The sequence below is a fragment of the Kryptolebias marmoratus genome, linkage group LG11 (assembly GCF_001649575.2).
Source record: "Kryptolebias marmoratus isolate JLee-2015 linkage group LG11, ASM164957v2, whole genome shotgun sequence".
Taxonomy (NCBI): Eukaryota; Metazoa; Chordata; class Actinopteri; order Cyprinodontiformes; family Rivulidae; genus Kryptolebias; species Kryptolebias marmoratus.
Window position 1 is genome coordinate 8,742,484 of NC_051440.1, and position 16,042 is coordinate 8,758,525.

The following is a 16,042-nucleotide window of genomic DNA, read 5'->3' on the forward strand; positions in this document are numbered from 1 at the left end:
TGGCAGCAGCTTTGTTGTTAAACGCTGCGGAGGAAACATCGCCCCCCAGTGGAAACACTGTCACATGCACGCAAAGTGGATTGTCCTAAAAATTGTGTGAGATTTTTTTGTGTGTGTGTGCGCGCTCCGGAGCAGAATCACTGAGAAACTGCCTCAGGAGAAGTCACACAAACGTTCACTTTCTCTGCTGCTGATCTGCACATGGAGCATGTTCGGCTAAAGCAGGGGTGAACCAAAGTGCGGTCCGTGGGCCGTTTCCAGCCTTTGGAGTGACTTTGTGTGGCCTGAGACCGCAATTTAAGAATTGTATCATTTTGGCCCGCGGGCTTTAAGAGACTGATGCAAATGGACACCTTCTGCAAATTTTAAGGTGTAATATTTTTTATAATTTTTAGGTTTAACATGAAACTGGATGAAAACATAGTCTTAAAATGTGTAATATTAGGTCCAATACAAGATTTTTTTACTTTAATTAATTATTTTTATTCCAATTTATAGCAAAAAGGACCACACACCTTTACCAACTTTTGTCAAGAAATAGATTTAGGCTAACTATTCATAAAACTTAACTAAACACAGCAAGTGTATTCAAAGAAAGAACTTGCTGTTGATTTATTCATCGATATAGGAAAATAGAACTTTGTTAGGGTAATACAGAGTGGGCATTATCTACATACAATTTGTTCACCTTTACTAGTGTCCCTTCACACCTAACCTTCCATAAATCACTGCCAGCTATACATTTTTTACAGTATTTCTACCACCTTTTTAGGACGGGCCATCCATGAACATGTGGATCCAGAAGATTTAACTCTCAGGTAGTTCTTTTTATGGGTCTACTGCCAGACCACATGGCCCTTTTTATAGAGACTGTTTTTGAGGAAAAGTGATTCATATGCTTTTGCTCATGAGAATAGGCTAAAATGTACGTTCCAAGGACAAGCAAACAAAAAACAATAGACCCAACAAATCAAAGGAATGAATGTTTTTCTCTTAATAAGGTAAATGTTTGCAAGACTTTTCATGTTTTGGATCTACAACAATTTAGAGCCCATTTTTAATCAAAAAAATCTGTATACCTTTGTCTTTTTTACCCATAAATATTGTATAGATTGTTGTTGAGAGTTTAAAAAACACAAATGATTTACGTAAGTACTTTCAACGACACACGTGTCAAATTTTGAAGTGTGTGTCAAAAAGTTTGGACACCCCGCCTCTATAACAAACCAAAAAAGGCAGAAAACTCCCTACATGAATGCACAAACACAGAGCACAGCAGTGTAGGTGGTCAGAGCTGAGTGCTTGTAATTCATCCAAACATACACAAGTAATCACGATGCACTTTCTGCGCTTCATTACCCCGGGGAACACACCGAAGAGCAATAGTTTGAATGGCTTCGTTCTGCTGGTGTGTGCATTTGGGTGTATGTGTGTGTGTGTGTGTAATGTTTAAGTGTTTTTGCAAAGTCACATTGTGAGGCCTCTGAAGACAAAGAGGTCCTCATCGTGTTAGGTTAAAGCTTAAGCTTTGGCACATTGTTCTTAATGTTTGAATAACTATGAGATGAATTTAAATCAGTGTAATGTTCCCAGAAGCAGTAGTGACTCAGCTGTGTGTGTGTGTGTGTGCGTGCGACTGGGAGCTCATTAACTAAGTGGTGTGTATTTAATTGATGAATGAGTCACCCACACCCTCTCTTCCTGCCCTCTGACTTCAGCTGCTTCACTGGGCTGACATGTTTAAATGGACCACGCAACATTTTACAACATTTAGTTCCTCTACAAAACGGACGGCCTCGTGTTTTTCATGTCCTTCCTCTTCTCTAATGGAGTGAGGAACCGCTCCAGTGGTATACTTCAACAGAAACAGAAATGAGTTGCTGATATCATACAGTACGCAGCATGTCAAATCAACAATGTCCAGCAAAAGGATTTATCCTAAAAACACCACATCATTAAATGGTCACTTTAAAATTTAGAGTATATATGAGAAGTTACTGAAAAAATATTTCCTTAGGGTAGTGATTCTGAATGTCCAGACTCCAGCCCGGATCTGGACTGAATGACAAATCAATCCGGGGCCAGCCCATAAGTTATAATGTATCGCATTGGTGCGATGCAATGAAGTGTACGTTCACTTCTGTTAGAGGAGTGGTGTGGCTCCTTTAAGAGTGCGCGCAGAGCGAGTGAGTGCATGGGGCAAGCATCAGCTCCACCCACATTATACCCTCCTCGGCTTGCTTTGTACCCGCCTTGATGATTTCATTTGCTGGAGTACACTTTTGAAATGAAGAGAGGCAGATTTGGATCAGTTTTTTCATCAGCATGGTTTTCAGACCTGAACATGTTTTCTTTCTGTCAGAGGAGAGCTCCCGTGTATGTGTCAGAAAACAGCTAGGGCTCTTGAGACAGATTGGAGACGCCCGTGACAAAATCGAGAAGGGTTCGAGAAGGAAGACACCTGCGACAACTCTGACAATTTTGAGAGTAAATTTGTTCAAAATTCAAATGACAAGGCTGAGAGGCTCTACAACTGAAGCAAGGAAATTAAAAAACTACAGCAGTTTTGAGACATTCTGGAGACTCCCTTCCAAATGATGTTCATTTTTTTACATTCAACACATATAGCACCGTAGTTTCATAATCAGGAGAGTTTGCTGAAAGTCTACTGTGCTCCTTAATTGCCGTCACCATGTAGAAATTAAATTCATCATGTTTTTGTAAATTGCTAATGTCATTAGAATTCAACTGTATAATCATATTAAAAAGGTCACATACTATTTTGAACTTGTTAAATCATATTAGCCAAATCTAAACTTGTTTTGGTCAACAAGTAGAGTCTTTGCATTTCGTAAAGTTGAAATATGACCTGCTCTTAGGCTTACACACATAAAACAGGGTAGCATTCATCGTGGAAAGCACACAGAAAGTGACGGCTCGACATTTTTATAAAGTAAACACTGTTAAGAGGTAAAGTGTTCCGTCGGAATGAGCAGGAGAGCAGCAGCCGCCACAAAGAACCTTTTCATGTAAAAGCAAAAAGCCAGGCCATGTCTGCCCTCTGCTGGATGGACTCAGAATTTCACCTCTGAGATTCAAACCTGCACACGACGCACTTCTCGCTGGATACAAGGCATCCATAATACACGAGTACAGGGCACCAGGGGAGATGTAAAGAGCAGCACTTTGGGGGGTCAAACCAGGATAAGCTGGAAATGTTTTTCCCTCCTTACGCTGTTAGAAAGCATGGGGGGAGGGTGGGGGACAACAATGAGTTGTGTGTTTCTGATCCACAGTACTGGGATAGCCACCCTGCAGCCACGAGAGAAGGCGAGACTGAGGTCAGCAGCGAGCATTATGTCAACATCATTTATCTAACAGAACTACTGATTTAATGTCCCTGTAATGGCCCCAGATTAGTGGAAAATGCCACAATTAGGGAGCGACTGCAGTCTTCAGGTTACAAAGTTAAAGCGCAGTTGCTTCAAAATGGATGCCAAAATGCCAGAACACTGCATCATAGAGGCGAATGCCACGGAAGCCCAATGCAAGACAAAGTATGAATTTAAAAGTAACCTTTTTTAACAATTTTTTAAATTACCTTCGACTAAAAGGCTTTGTTTCTTCCCCAAGTTTCATAAGCAAAGCAAATATGAAAAAAGTGCTGCAAGTAATTACACGTTGTTGGTACTGAGCCCTGCGTTTAGTCTTTCTAAACTGATCTTTGCAGCTGTTATTGTGGATTTAGTTGAGGATATACAAGCTGACTAAAAGGGGACAAAGTTAAAGATTTTGTGATAACACAGTCTTCAATCCTGTGTTTAGCTTATTGACCTGATCTACCTCGTTTCCCTTCAAGCTTGAGACAGTTTATCATTAAGCTGCTTCCACAGCAGCTCTGAGGGCTTCGAGGCAGGGACGCCAGACAGTGAGGCGGTGTTTACCACGGCAGCAGCCCTGATGGAAAGGAGCTGATGCGCGGCTTGTGAAAGACACACGGAGAATCTACGCACGCCTTTAAGGGTCGGTGAGCTGCAAAGATTTCAGGGGCAAAACGGAAATTGCGGCCGAGCTGCAAACACGGCCGTCAGCTGCCGTTGAACCGTGTGAGTGCGTGCTGTGTCTGTTTTCTCGCTCCAGAGTCTGCGTACGACACTTAACGCGTAATTACTGGTGAGCCTTTGGAAAAAATATATTTTAAAATGTGCTGCTCTGCGAACCACCGAACCACACTGCTGACATGAGGAGCGTCTTGATATCTCATCACCAGAGGCTTTCTGCAGATTCTTTTACATCGAACTGAATCTAGAGTTTTAAAGAAGACTTTTCAGACTCTAGGAAAACAGGGAATTGGCTTTCACCTGCTGCAATGTGACAGATCAGCCACGGACAAAAAAAGCCGAATAAGAGTCCAGATTATTTTGAGATCCATGAAAAAATCATTTGGATCAGTGATCTGGAGCGTCATATGATGTAGTGGTGAACAAACTGGAGTGTTCCAAAAATGATAAAAGACTCCTTTACTGATCTGAGTCATTTCTACCGGGAATATCTTATTCTAGTTTTTCCATTCAGACAGATCAGAGTAGACAAAAAAATAAAAAAATTGATGAAGCACCCATCCAAGTGCCCTTGAATCGTAAGTATCTGCACTTTCAGTAAGAAGGTGGCACACCCTGCTTTGCTTTGTGTGAGATATTTGTGAGATATTTTGGCCACATTCAGTTTCCCGTCAGAGGTTGTTAGGAACATAGGAACCAAGAAGAAGTGCATTTTCATCTTTTCACAAAAAGGGAAACTATACTGATGTCTTTATGTGCTTGCAAAGTCATGTTGTGTTGCAACATAACCATGGTCTAAACCTTACTTAACAACAGTGACATAAATAAAGACAAAACTGTATTTTTTTGAGTGATTTTGGGTTCTAATAGCAACTACGCATGCTTTAAAATTTCACTTAAACCACATAACACTTTTAGGTGTTAGATGAAACACCCAAAAGGCAGTTATAGCTGCGAATACCAACTTTCTCTTCTTCCACTTTCAAAAAAACAGATCATGACAGATAGGTTAGATCGATAAAATTCTACATTTACATATTACTGTAGCTACACTGAAAAAGAGGAGATGTGAAAATCCTTTAGAGAGTAAAAATGTTAAACTGACTTCTCCCCAGTTAGCCAGGAGGTGGCAGTAGAGGGAGCTTCAGTGGGCCTCCATTCTCCCTGGCTGTGATAAGCTGCTGTCCTCACAGAATTACATGCCCTATTAATGTCTCCTTCTTCCATCCACAATAACCCGCTGGCCCGCCACCACAGAGCTGGATTGCCCTTCACAAGCATTACAAGAAACAAATAAATCCTATTTGGACCACACACATGTGAATCATGGGAGCATCTCCTTTTAATTTACTCTTGCTCTGACTCCTCATTCGGTCCGAACAACTCTGTATGTTTGCTGACTGCCGCGCTGAGAAAACAGCATGACAATTCCTAACAATAAGGCTCAAACACACTCTCCAACAAACACCTACTTCGGAAAAGGGAACAAAATCCGATGGCAAAAATCCACTCTGTTGCCCAAAAAGCATGAAAGTAAATGAGATGATTTCCATACAGTAATAGGAGATTAGAGTGCAGGCTGGGACGACAAGTTTCATGCTATCATAGCCATTAAAAAAAAAATCAAAACAGAGGAGGTAACCAAAAAGCAAAACTCACTAAATAGCTACTAGAAGAAGGAATTGAAGTTGCAAGCTCCTTTTGTTGCTTTTTAAATTCAATAGAATACTAGCGTGGCCTACTTCTATATTCAATTAGTCTGCCGGGCAGCAATACTACTGGCACTGTGGCCACCAGGGGAAAATCCTTCCCACTTAGACATGCAGAGGAAATGGCTAATATCTTCTTACAACACAGTCTGTAACAATGAATTATCTGAGAGGAGCACAGCCAATCTCTTTGACAGTGTGAGTCTGCGCTCATTCTTTTCAGATATATTCATATTTGAGATTTCTATAAGACGACTTAAGGGTTGCAAAAAGAAAAGAAAGAAAATAAAGTGGCATAAATTGCTTTTCTGGCATTTCTGCAGACCACTGCATGCCATCAAGCTATAGCCGTCCACAGGTATGAGACAATGTGTGTCCAATATGTAGAGTTGTTCCACAAAAATGTAATAAAAAGGAGGTAGTGGGCAGGGCTAAATTGTGCAAAAATGTCAAGATGAACGTCATATATTTCAAAACTTAAATGTTCTCTTATGTCTAAATGTTTTTTTTGCAAGAAGAAAGTCAAATGTCCCATGATTAAATACATAAATTTTCAAAAACATCCAAATGCACCTCCCCTCCTCATTATTGCAGGTGTGTGGCGAGGCTTTACCTGGCCTGCTCTTGTTTTGCTTTTTCATACATTCATGAGTTTCCCCAGTAAATTTACCACTTCACATCTCAGAATATCCAAGTGTCCCTCTTGTACGTCTTTAATCTCAGGAAACGTTTGCCTTTTTGCTTGAAAATGTAGAATTTAACAATCTTCGTAAGCACTTGAGGGTTTTTTTTCCCAGTAAATGTTAGACTTCATTGCTGGTAGTTTTTACTTTTTTCTTGCAAATATTTGACTTTACCATTTCATAGAACGTCATACTTTTATCCTCATAAATTTATATTTTTAATCATAGAAAGTTTGGCTTTTTTCATACAAATTTAAGATTTTCCAACATAAAAAATATCTAAGTTTTTTCCCATGTAATTACAATATGACATTAATGACATATTAATGTCATCTGAAGTTCGTTTTTTTTTTTTTTTTTCAAATTTTGCTTAGCCCACTAGCTCCCTTTTGCTCTTTTTTTTACAGCAGCTCTAAAGGGCCTCACAATATTCTGCAGCTCTAAAACAAAAGTAGCTTTTTTTTTGTTGACATTTGTACCTCTGCCAGCTTTCTAGTTAATTAGCATCCAAGTGTTGCTTGATCGATGGTGTGCAGCTAATTCTGTTCATCTGTCAGTGTAAAACTTTGCACTTCAGGCTGAGGTGAAACGAACGTCGCCTCACAGTCCCAACCTGACAAAGAGTGGGTGTGGAGGCCTCTGTCGCGGTTTTGAAAATAAACTCGAAAACAAAACAAACTGCGCAGCTTCGGTGCCTGTCGTTCAGGTGTGACTTGCGGCGACACATTTATAAGAAAAGAGCGTATATGACTTGAGGTAAATGACCACAACCTAAAGTAAACATCAATGGTTCCCATCCATGGTCATCGAGGAACACCATCCTGCATGTTTTAGTTGTTTCCCTGCTTTAAAACACCTGGTTTGAATGACTGATTAACAGGCTTCTGCAGACATCGAAGACCTGCTGAAAAGCAGGGAAACAATGAAAACATGCAGGATAGTGTTCCTTGAGGACCAGGGATGGGAGCCACTGATCTATAGGATCCAGGACATGTGACTGGCATGCTGGGCTTTCCGATCTGCTCCTGTAATGTGTCCAACGCAGCAGTTTTTCTCGTTAATTTCCTCCCTGCAGCTACCCAGTGGCCTCCTCCTATTCCATCTCTGCTCTCTGCTTATTCCGTCCCTCCATCCTGGGCCTTCCTGTTGCTATTGATTATCCCGACACATGCTTACACATTGCAAACTCTCCTTTTCACCCTCCTTCTTGTTCCCTCCGCCTCTCCAGCTTTCGGCACGCTTCTCCTCTTCCTCCTTCGTGCAGCGAACATGCTCAGCTCGCGGCGCCCGCCGCCGGCTCCCTCCAGGAAAGCCGGGGGGTACCGACGAAAAGGAGCGCTACTGGCTGAGTCCTACAAATCTGCCTGCCAAAGATCAAGCCCGCTGAGCTCTTCTTTATCTCACAACACGTACAAGCCATCAAGCCGGCACGGGCACACCCAGGTCATCTGGACAAACCGGAAAAAACAAAACCACGAGGGATTATCCAAGGATACAGTGGCTGGTCTCCTGCCTTCCCCGGAGAGCTCACTTTAATAAAAGATCTTTTGTTCAGCTCACAGACAACAACACTTTTATCACAAGCTGATGTTACGTGACTAAGAAATAAACGTCAAATTGATCTTGAAGAAACATTTGGGAAAAGCCAAATTTGAACAAAAAAGAAAAAAAAAAAAAGGTGAAGTTGGCGCCTAGAAAGAAAAGGATCAGAGAAAATAAAAAGCCTTTGCTGAGACTCACTGAACACATTTTATTTTTAGAAAATACTGAAAGTTTTGTGTGTGATTGTTGATTTCTGATCTCTAATTTAGACACAAATAGTGAAGTACATAACCTGGAGAAGAAAAAAAAAGTGTTCTTGCCAAGATGTTCTATAACAAACTTAAAGAGAAAAATAAACTGTAATATTTTAAACGGTTGAGAAATTTTAATGAGAGATCCATGGATGGGAGCAGTATGTTTTTTTGTTGCATCTGTTTTTCATGTCCTTTAACAAATCTAAAACACACAATCCTAAATATTTTCCACTCCTCCCCTCTTCTACCACCAAAGATTGAAGACTTTATTAATACATTATTTGAAGGCTCAGTATCAGAGTCTTAAAATGAACTTTAACTTTATATCAAAACACTGCTGCTGTAAAGAGTTGTGGCAAAGTAATATTAAACTGTGTGCTGCATATAATACCACCACCAACCACCAACAAAAATAAAGCAAAACATGTACAAATGTTACCTTTTATTACTAATTTGATTAAACACCTTAATTCAGACACCTTCTTACTTAGCTAATTTGTGTTTAGGCCATCTTAAATGCTGACAATGGTTTTCTAATCCTAGCAGAAAAGGGAAGTTTCTTTTTCTTTTACTTAACCCTAAATGAGTCTGATCCTAAATCAGGGACATTGTATTTTTTTTAAATTCAGGCATCCTTGGCACAAAAACATAATTACAATCTGTCCTGAGATGACAGAACGTCCAGGCAGAGCTGGAGATTTCCTTTTAACTTACTTTCCTTCTATACTTGGAAACCAATGGCAGAGGCCTTAAAATAACATCAATAGACTTGATTTGGTCATTGCAGTATTTACTTGAAATGGTTGAGGACATTCATTTTAAACTGGGAGTGAAACGAAGCAGTGGTATGCAGAATGAATGAATGAAGCCCTGCCAACTGATCAGTCGGATGATCCATGTACTGTCTGAACGTATTAACATTTTTCTTGTTTAAATGCCTTCGTTGACAAGCCTAAATGTAATCTTTCTTCGTATGCATACTTGTATCAGCCTCCACATGGCTCCAGTTGGCTGCCAGCTCTCAGACTGAGAAAAGAGTCTGACAAAAAAAAAAAAAAGAAAAAACAAATCTATAGGTTTACGAAGCAGGGTGTGAAAACACAAGTCATGCTGGGTCGGCTCAGTTCATGCAGAAGGGCACGCTGAGAAATACCAACTACTGCAAGCTGACAGATATACATCCCATAAAGAATATTAGCATTTAGACTCAAGGGCTGTCTGGTAAAATTATGACCAATAAATGTCATTATCCTGCCGTGTATGCCATTCACACTTAAAACTCCAGTAAGTCTTGGTATTCTAATCCAGAACTATTAAATGAAAAAAAAAAAAAAAAAAAAAGCAAATAAGAGCTTTGCTTTTCTGATAGGAAAAGCTGAACCCTTTTCAGTCTGGAAAGCAACAGCTGGGGAGTGGAATAAATTCATAGCAGACGGGGCACCAATGAGTAACCAGCAGAAGATCGTGGATCAGTAAAAAGCCGACATACAGGCGAACGCGTTTTGCTGTCGGTACCTTGGTGCTGACTCTAATCAGCATTCCTTCCAAACTCCTGCGTCATTGCTCTGCCTGTAACCACTGAGAACAGGACACGCTCCGGAGGTCTTCCAACAGGTCTGCAAGAGTCATCCGGCAAAGAGGGTTTCCATGGCAACAAGCCCAACTATCAGATTTAGGTGTAAATCCGAATATATTCCAGGTAGAGACGGGAGCATCGGTAAAATGAATGTGAGCAGTGACTAATCATTTCAAACACACCAACCGAGGGACATAGTTATAATTCATTTTAGAGCACTGAGGAAATGTATTCACTACAAATAACTTAGCTAAAATATCAAAACATTCATCAGTCTCAGTAGATACCATATTTAACATCATGCAGGATTTCTATCATTAAAAAGCATTTATAAATTAGCATTTTTATCTCTTACTGCTTTAATTGAATTACTTGTAGCACAGAAAGCACCAATCAGATACTTTTTATATCATTAACTTTTTTATTAATATTAATCGAATCAGCTTAAAAACAAAACTTTGGATTTTGGCAAGTAAAATAAAGCCAAATTATGCTTCAATACACAGTACAGTGCAGTTTACTAGATGCACAATACTATGCAAAAGTAGTGTGTCATCTCTAATTTTTAAAATATTTTCCTTTAAAGAAGCCTGCCCTTTTGTAATCTTTTATGTTAGTCTTGATACATGTTTCTTCAGGCTTTCCAAAAGTCTCTTAAAAGTTTTATTTTGGGCTTTGGATGCTTTTTCACTCAGGTTTATTATTTGCACCTGATTATTTTCATTTAGAGGTTGTTGTTTATGTTGTTGTTGTTGTATAATAAGGCCATATAGCTCCAACACATGAATCATTCAGGCGTAAAAAGGCTTTTAAACTCAAAGAATGAAGCGGTGTTGCGTCATCACATGACAGATAACTTAATATGAACCAATCCTATCATATATTGAATCTTTAGGCACTTTGTTCTGAACGATCTGTCACACAGACACAAGCTGGTAATCGATAAAGAATACCAAAGATAACACAGCTTGACACATAAAGTTGTATTCTAGCGCTGATAAAGGGATTCCCAATGAAACTGGAGAATAACTGACAGATAATGAGAATAATATGAGAATAATATTTTGATACAACAAGAACAGTCTTTTTCAATTAATGTAATTAGTGTTTAAATTCTACCTAACAGCTTTTTTTGGAGACAGGTTTGCACAATAGTTAATGGTCAACGCCATCACTGTTTAACAACTCAGTGTCTGTATCAAATCCAGTATGTCTCTCTGTCTCTCACACACTGACTCATTCATGCACTCAAAGCCTAGAGCCTGCTCAGCAAGATGAAACGAAAGAAGGCCATCATGGGTTACTTCATGCAGGCGATACCCTAAGTTTTAGAAACATAATCAAAAGCTAGACGATGAAACGTGAAGTGAACTTCCAAAAAGAAAAAAGAAAAAAGAAAGAAAAACTTTTTTTTTGAGCAAGAATCAATACTAAATGTGTCCACCTACAGATGTTGTACATCCTTGAACACACACACACAAAGCCAATACTGTGTTGCATCAGTGGATAAATCCAATAAATAATACCAAAACCCAGTACTTAATGTGTGGTCAACACATTGAATGATAAAATAAAACCTGGGGCCTCAGTTATAAAACAGTACATCACACACACACACACAGACACCACGAGTAAACTTTTAGAGGTGTTTTTTGTTTTTGTTTTTGGAAATCCAGTACATTTGTCCAGATCCACAAGGCTTATGAAAGAGACAGGCACGTCAGCAGCGGTGTCTCCAGGAGCAGAAAACACTGAATTTCTTGGGGGCTTGGAGGCATTACAAAGCATACAATGGGGGATTCAAGCCTAAAATCGCTGCAAAAAACAAGCTACTGTGCTACCTCTGCCTTGTGAACGGCAGCCTCGAATGTCAGGAAAGCGCAGTGGAAAGTATTCCTTCTGTATGGAAAGAGAGTCCGAGGGCCTGTTTACACGAGAACGATCTCTGGAAATGTTCATGTTTTTACAATTATTGTGGCAAATCAACCAGGAAAAAAAAACATGTTTACATGGACGTGGCTGTGCTCATTAAATTTGCCAGGCAGGGTTGCCAGATAGGAAACGACAAACTGTCCTACTGTCGCTTTAAAATGATTGTATTTCAACCCAAACTATCACATGTGCTGAGCGAGGTGTTCTTTCTCAGAGGGGGGAGGTTGTAAGATTAGCTGTGATTGGCGAACATGTGCAGAGAAAAGGAGGGGGACTTGACCCTAAAACTATCTTATAAAAACAGTAATTATCATATATCTGGCAACACTGGTGACAGGCGTTCAACGAGGGGCTCATCTAGTCTGAAGCCTGGAAACAGTTCCATCCAAAATGATGAAACGCGGACGTTTGTTTGGACCTGCAGTGAGGTTGGGTTGTTGCTACATGTTGAAAAGGCTGAGCAGCACAAACAGAAGTCTGCTGTCCACCGTTACTGCCGCTGCTGATCTGCTCGTGCAGAACAGCCGCTGACCGCAGCCTTCTGTGCTGCGTATGTGCGATTTCACACCACTGCAGGGGGAAGGGGTCCCTCAAAAACCTCCCTTCTGAGACCTGGGTTCAGGAAGCTTCGGTGTCAGAGAATCTGATCACTGTTGTCGTGTAAACAAACGCTGAACTGCAACAGTAATGTTACAGTTTCACTGAAAACCAGCTTTGTGTAAACGTCCCCTGAGACAATAAGGGAGCCAATTTGCATAATAATAATTCATTCATCTGGATAATTATGGTGTTTAGAAATAAATGTGAAATGTAGTTAAAAGGCACTGAAAACAGTTGTTGAGAATTTAAAATACAGAGACTTTTTGATGACGTACTCTTGCCTCATACAAACCCTTATTCCTGTTTTTCATGATACAAACTGCGGCTCAGTGCTCAAATCAGGGACTGAAATAAAACTAAATCTGTCAGGACAACACATGCAGCATCAAGCACACACAAACTTTTCAGTCACCAAAAAGACATTTTAAGTTTTATTTAGATCTCCCGGTTTGTGTTGGCCAGACAGAGAGGTCAGGTCACTCCTCACTCAGTCCAGGGATGATGAGAGACATACAACCCTTAAAGCTGGGAACTTTTTTTATGTGCAGAAAAACCTTCCTGACTTTGTTTCTGAATGAATTCTGACATGAGAAGTCTTATCAGTTTAAACCAGGAGATGTGAGAGAAAAACGAGCTGACCAAAACACAACCCTATACCTGGGTGGGCAATGACACGAAGTTCTGTTTGTGTTAGGAACGCAAGTACGATAGTTTCTGTAAAACAGCTACGTGGACCAGTTGGCAGGTGCGACTCTGGATTGAAGTGGGAAATAAAACTCGATGATGAAATCTGTCTGAGTGTTTCGAGAAGGTCAGGTCTCGAAGACGGAGTGGGACTGGAAGAGCGCCAGAGGGTTTGTGTTCGAGTCGCTGTGGTTCAAATGTCTCAAGCCAATCAGTCTGCTTCCTGGAAACGTGAAAACGGTAACGGTGCATGACAGACGCAAAAGCCGTGAAGGGAGGGGTGCAACATGAGCGGATGAGGCAATAGGCTTTAGAAACCACAACAAAGCCTTGGCCTGTAAAACATCATGATGTCTGTGTGTGAGGTAGATTTGTCCCTGAAAGTCACCCAAATACACGAACAATCAGACTCGGGACTCACCAGCTGCACAGGATCAATCATTTATGGGTGAATGTGAATGTGTAAAGGGCACAGAGGTTTTTTGGGGGGTTTTTTGGTGCATGCAAATTGTACAGAAGCACAAGCTGAATGCCTGCAGGAAGCAGTAAATTTATCCTAACCTGTAAATTAACAGTTGATGTGACTTGTGTCGTGTTTACAAAGCTACTGCAATAAAAGCTCAAAAGTTCAGGGGGTGTGGGAGTCGGCACTGTGTGGGCAAATAGCTCAGCAACATGTCTATTCAAACCAGATGTTTGTTTCTCCCCTTCAAACCTCAAGCAACATCTGTGTGCGTTGGCCTTTCACGTCAGATGCTTCTGAGTGTCTCGTCAGAATTCTCGAGACACGTTTTTAAATCTTACAAAAAGGCTAAAAGGTTATATAAACCTTTAAACTCAAGTTTCAATAAGTATATTGAGTCTGGGCGCTTAAGGGGAAGGTCTTGCTTATTTCAGCAAGTCAATGCCTTATTCATTTGTACTGGACGAGTCTTGTTTTATCACGAGTGATAGTAACAAAGTTAGGTCATCGCAACAGTAAACAATATTAAGAATCAAGAATACTTAAGGAAATCTGTGTACTGACAGGACAAAAAAAGGGGCGAAAAAAATACCATTGTCTTCCTACACTGGGTACGGATCAAACAGACATAATACAGCTGTGACACAAAAGCATTCGCAAGAATTGCTGTTGCTCCGACCATAAAAATGTGCTAAATCTATTCCACGTAGAGAAAACTGCATGTGTGAAGGACTCCAAAAACACGAAAAATTACCTTTGCTGTTCCTGAGCTCATTTAAGACAGAATGAGGCAAAGAACCAACCTGCTTTGTGGGTCTGTGAAATAAACGATTTAAATTCTTTTACTAAATCCTGAACACTTTGGTCTCCAATCCATGGCCCTAAATGTCAGCGTAATACGTGCATGAAATGAATAACTTACACATCTGTAAAGGCACTAATGATGTGGAAAAAGGGGTTAGAAAGAGATGTTTAGTTTTTTTGTTTTTAAGGGAAGGTCTTGCTTATTTCAGCAACTCAATGCCAACTAATTATGTGGAAGCATAATAACAAGATGGCTTCAAAGTGGAAAAGTCTGGATGCTGAATGGGTTTGAATTATTAAAAAAATACAGCAAAGCAGCCTTTAAAATACTCAATATCTTATTTGAGTTAGAATGAAAGAATAAAGTTTCCAAACTTACAGTCATCGCTCTCTCAATATCCTGTTAACTTTGTAAAAAACGTTGCTAATAACAACTTCACAAGCATATAGGGGTGAGGGTTATAATCTGTTTGTAGATGCGCCGTGATGCGTCGGACATGAAGGATTCCGAACCGGTTTTAAAATGCCAAAAATCAATTAGGGCTTCATGTGAATTACATCATGTTAAAGCACATAAAAAGGCGAAACTCTGCAGTGCATCACCCGGACAGTTCATATGTCTTTACTGAGACATACAAACAGATCTTTCTGCACTGAAAGCCAGTGTCTGGAAATAATGCGGCTTCTATAAAGTTAAAGGGAAAAATGACATTGACAAGAGCCACGCTGTATGTAAGTTGTATACACATTTTTACCTGGAGGAGGATAAAGAAAACATCAGCCGGTGGGAGGTGCTACCTGCTTCTCCTAACGAGAGGACCATCAAGTGAGTTACGCCAAAGTTTCCACCTGACTCTGAAAAGGCGAAGTGACGCACAAAGTCCAGTGCAATTTTTGCTGTGAAGGACTTGCGTCCATCTTCAGGGGTTGATAACCAGGACTTGTGAGTTATGTTTCGCACTTTGAGAGAAGACGATCATAACAGCCATTCCCACACTTTACGGCGGGACCGATAAAGTCGCGAAACACTGAAGGAAGCGGGTAAGACGGAACCTCACTAGTTCCAGTCAGACTCCTTTTGTTCATTTAGTTTTGTTCATTTAGTTCCCAGATTCTTGTTCGAACAAAAAACTTTTTACGCTGCGGTGCAGAGCAAAAATATTTTGCTTCTTTTAGGGTTTTGTCTGAAGTGTGATTAAGGATGCGCTGAGATGCATCGACAAATCGTTTTTATAATCGCACCACAGCCCCCTGAGTCCTAATCCCATCCCTGCAAGCACACAGCCTCAAAGCAATGAGTCAATCTTATCTGCCAATTTAATTTTAAATGTAAAGATTCAAATTTCTGGCAAAATTTCTGCACCCATTTAACACCTGAGCCCGTGTTCTGTGAAAGAGAATGTGCGATTAACTTCGCAGTCATGTAAACATAAAACAAGGTGTTTTTTTAATTTAAAGAATCTCTGCTTTACCAATTAGGTACTAAAGCCGTTTCATCACATGTCATGTGACCACACAGGCAGAAGGTAACCGGATATCCATAAAAGGACACAATAGAGCCACTGAAAGAGTCCGGGTCTGCGCGCGTGATGACAGCTCACTCGGCATTATTTCAGCGCACCGCCGCGGTGGAGTCGTGATTAGCGGCTTTTAGCGATTGCACTGTCGCGCGCGCACATATGTCCAAGTGTCTGGGATTTCCAGTAAATTCCTGCAGCCCGCAGCCCCCCCCCC

At 40.5% G+C, this 16,042-nt stretch overlaps 1 protein-coding gene across 1 annotated transcript in view; it reads right to left on the reverse strand.

Moving 5' to 3' along the window:
- LOC108248824 (SRSF protein kinase 2-like) overlaps window positions 1-16,042 on the reverse strand; it is a 71,600-nt gene that overhangs the window by 54,468 nt on the left and 1,090 nt on the right.